We start from the raw sequence: 4,352 nt of genomic DNA on the forward strand, positions 1-4,352 counted from the left end.
ACTACTCAGCCATAAAAAAGAATGAAATCATGCCATTTGCTGTAACATGGATGGACCTAGAGATTATCATGCTAAAGTGAAGTAAGTCAGAGAGAGGAAGACAAATATCATAAGAGATGACTCTGTGCAGAATCTAAAATAAGCCACAAACGAACTTATTTACAAAGTAGAAACAGACTCCCAGACACAGAGAACAAACTTACAGTCACCAAAGGGGAAAGAGGGTGGAGGTGGGATGAATCGGCAGTTTGGGTTTAGCAGACACACATTACCGTATATAAAACAGAGACAAGGTCCTAACGCACAGCACAGGGAACTACACTCAACACACTACAACAACCATCATCAGAAAAACGTGAAACAAGACCACGCGTAATTACATACATCGGAGTCCCTTTGTTGTGCTGCAGGAACTAATACAACATTTTAAATCAACTGTGCTTCAATTAAAAGAAGAAAAGAGGACACTCCAAGAGCTAAGGAATTGTTTCCTTCAACCAAGGATCAGAAAACAACTAATACTTGTTCAGACTCCGTCTGTGTGGGGCACTCCAACACAGTGGGCACAGAGAGGAGGTATGGATGGGAGACCCCCACCTCAGTCCGGGGACGTTTCTAGTAACCGCCAGGAGGAGCCTAGAGAAACCCCATAACCTTCCTCTTCTGGGCCCGGATTTAATCCTTACATGCGGAGGACTCTTGTCTACTAAACAGTGCAGTGGGTGACTCAGCACCCGGAACATCTGCGTCCAAACCTTAGCTGTGCGACTCACCTGCAGCATGAGTTTAAGCAAGCGCTCTGTGCCTCAGTTTCTCAGTATGTAAAATGGGAGTAACAACAGTGCCAATGCCAGAGGTTCATGGATCTACCTCACAGCACATTAGAGCAGCACCTGGGTTTCACCACCTCTAAACGGGAATAACAACAGCATCTTTGTACTTCCTGGGCTGCCTTAGTGGTTCAGACGGCAAAGAATCCACCTGCAATGCAGGTGACCCGGGTTCTATCCTGGGGTCAGGAAGATTCCCCTGAAGAAGGGAATGGCCACCCACTCCAGTATTTTTGCCTGGAGAATTTCACGGACAGAGGAGCTTGGCGGGTTACAATCCATGGGGTCACAAAGAGTCGGATACGACTCAACAGCTAACACACACACACACACACTTCCCAGGGCCGTGGCCAGGATGAAATAAGTTCACGTAAGCAAACCATCTGGACCCGTGGCTGGCGCATAGAAAGCCACTCGCGACAAAGTTGCCATCACTGTATGTGATTAGAGATGAGAAAGCTATTGAAGATTGAACTTTTGATTCACTCCTATTTATATCTTCACAACTGAATCTTGAGAGCTAGAAGAGCGTTTTCTCAAAGAGACTTTCGCATGAAGACTTTCCACTGACCCAGAGTGGAGGGCTCCTCCCCCGCCCTTATCGCAGCTGGGCGGGCCTTTCTGGCTGGGCCTCTCCCTCCCTCCAGCCTCCTGCCCAGCTCACAGGACTCACACCCACCGCTCCGTGTGTGTCTCCAACAGCCCCAGAAGAAGATGGGCCGGGTAACACTGTCCCCACTTGACAGTCCAGGGGCCCCCCAGATGTCAGGGCCATGTGCCTCAGGGCAGAAGCCCAAACACCAGAGCCCAGGCCCTGAGCAGCAGCAGCAGGCACCAAGGCTATGGCTCTGCCGTCCCAGGACCACCACTTCCTTTGGCAAGTCACACCTCTAACCCTCATGGCCTCATCTGTCAAAGGGAGAGAAAAGACCTTCCCAGGTCTCTTGTGCGGAGAAGGCAATGGCACCCCACTCCAGTACTCTTGACTGGAAAATCCCATGGATGGAGGAGCCTGGAAGGCTGCAGTCCATGGGGTCGCTAAGAGTCGGACACGACTGAGCGACTTCACTTTCACTTTTCACTTTCATGCATTGGAGAAGGAAATGGCAACCCACTCCAGTGTTCTTGCCTGGAGAATCCCAGAGACGGGGGAGCCTGGTGGGCTGCCATCTATGGGGTCGCACAGAGTCGGACACGACTGAAGCGACTTAGCAGCAGCAGCAGCAGGTCTCTTGTGAGGACTGAATGCGTGACAACCCTGAGAACAACAGCTAGCACATGCAGGCTCCACACCTTAGCAAAAGGAGAGATGCTAGTTTGCCTGGCACAGTCCTGCTTTATGCCTGACTCCCGGCAAATCTTCCAGTTGGAGACCCTGGTCACTCTCAAAAATGTCTTGGTTTGGAAAAACATTATATGGACACTCTAAAATAATTGCCTGTAGCTGTTTAAATTATTATTATTATTACTATTATTGTTTTCCACCATACCACACTGAGACTGTAAGAATCATATACGTTGACTTAGAACAGTTCAGTAATTCAGTACCTCCCTTGGGTGAACGTGAGCCCTGCCCTGGGGACCTCAAACTCTAGTCCTCCAGCTAAGCTCTCACAGCAGGGAGACGAGACCCTGGGGCCAAGGTGATGTGCCACCTGGAGTCTGTGCCCCCTCTAGATCACTCTGGATGCCCAGGTGGCCCCAAGCCCAATACCAGGAGGACCTGGGAGGATCTCTTCTGCGGATCCAACCTCGGAGGTCAGATGGCGCCACTGGCATGCCCAGCTCGGCGGCGGAGGGGTGGCCGGGGGCGGCTCTCTCGGGAGCAGGGCAGTGTGCGCCCAGCTGGCGTGTGCAGGCTGAGGTGTCCACACACATGTACACAGGGGCCCCTGCCCCACCAAGCTCCTGTGCGGGCTCTGAGGAGTCCGAGGAGTCTGCATTCAGAGCTGGCCTTCCAGGTTGCTATGAAAGTGTGCTTGTCAAGGTAGGAGAATAGAACATATTTTAGTTCACATTTTGTTAGCTTGATTTATAACTTGCAAATATTTAGACATATGGTATGTGAGCCTCCATCTGCACTCTCCCTGGGCCCCGCAAATCCCTGCCACCTCCTGCCCACTCTCAATGCCAAATGTTTACTGAGCCCCTCCTCCGCGCTGAGCCCAGGGGACGCCATGGGGTGAAGGGCGCCCTCCTGGGACCCAAATGTGACCATCTATGTGGGAGCACACCTGGTGCTCCTAAACCAGTGAAGAGCACGGTGGGGGTAGGGGTGGCGTGGACCTGGTCTATGACTCTGCCCCAACCCTAATGAGGCAGGCGGCTTCCTGCCCTCTCTGGGTCTCAGTCTCCCCGTTTAGACAACAGATTCCATTCGCCCTAAGAGGCCCTGGTACCCAGGCTGAAGCAGGGTGAGGTAGGGCACAATTAGGTCCAGGACCTGGGGAGGGTGTGACCTGGCGATGGGCAGCGAACTCTCGGGTTACCGAGGTGTGGAACTGAGCACTTGGCACTAGCAGGTCATCTCGTCCGTTCATTCCACAAACACTGCAGCCACCCACGCTATGCCAGCTAGGGGCTGATCTGCCGAACCTGGGAGGATCAAACAGGCACACAGAAAACCGAAAGGCAAGGCAAAAGACTGGCGAGTGTGCTAAAAAGAGACCTCCTCTAATCTCCTTCCATCCTCGCAACCCTCCAGTCTCCTGTCCATTTCTCGGATGAGAAAACGGAGGACCGGAGAGGTAAGGGGCTAGGTCAACACCCTGCCGCTTAGGGCGTGCCCAGATCTTGTGGCCAGCCAGAAGCGAGGTTTCAGATTCCGGCAGTCTCCGGCCACTGTCCCAAGCTGCCCGAAGCATGGGGAGGCCCCGTCCAGCTCCCGGAAGGCTGGAGGGAGGTGAGGGCAGGGAGGGGCCGGGCCAGAGGACGCGCCGGCCGGGAGGCAGGGAGGGGCCTGGCGGCGGGTTTGGGGGGCGGGAGTAGGGGGAGTCGGGCGGCACCCACCTCCCGGGTGCGCAGCCTGGGTGCTCGGCCCGGGCGCCCGGAGCGCCAGCGGCTTAGGTGCGCGCGAGCGACAGCGGCGCTCGGGCGGGTCCGCCGCGGTCGGGCTCCCAAGCTCCGGCAGAGGGGTGCGGCGGGGGGCGGCGCTGCAGTGCCCGCAGCGGCGGGCTGGGGGAGCTGTGCCCGCCTGTCCCCCAGGCTCGGTCGGGGACCGGGCAGCCGGGACGCCGCTCCCTCGCCCGGCCAAGCCAGGCGACGCGCAGCCAGGCGTGCCTAGAGCGGGCTCCGGCCCCAAGGACTCCCGGGCACCCGGCCGGGGAGGGCCCGGGAGAAGCCAGTCCCGCGGGCCAGGGCGTCCACGGGCGCCGCCGCTCTGGCCCGCCCCCGGGGGTTGAGGTGGGGGGGGTGTCCCGGGCCGCTGGGCCCGCCCAGGTAACCCCATCCTCGGCCCGCCCCCGGCCCGCCCCCCCGGCCGCCCGCCTCCGTCGCCGCCGCCGCTGCCGCCGCATCCCGGCT

The 4,352-nt window shown here is 57.0% G+C and overlaps 1 protein-coding gene across 1 annotated transcript in view; it reads right to left on the reverse strand.

The window, feature by feature from the left end:
- Nucleotides 1–4,352, reverse strand: part of CDC42 (cell division cycle 42) — a 167,290-nt gene that overhangs the window by 62,602 nt on the left and 100,336 nt on the right. The gene's annotated exons all lie outside the window — the stretch shown is intronic.

This window comes from Bubalus kerabau, chromosome 3, assembly GCF_029407905.1.
Source record: "Bubalus kerabau isolate K-KA32 ecotype Philippines breed swamp buffalo chromosome 3, PCC_UOA_SB_1v2, whole genome shotgun sequence".
Classification (NCBI taxonomy): domain Eukaryota; kingdom Metazoa; phylum Chordata; class Mammalia; order Artiodactyla; family Bovidae; genus Bubalus; species Bubalus kerabau.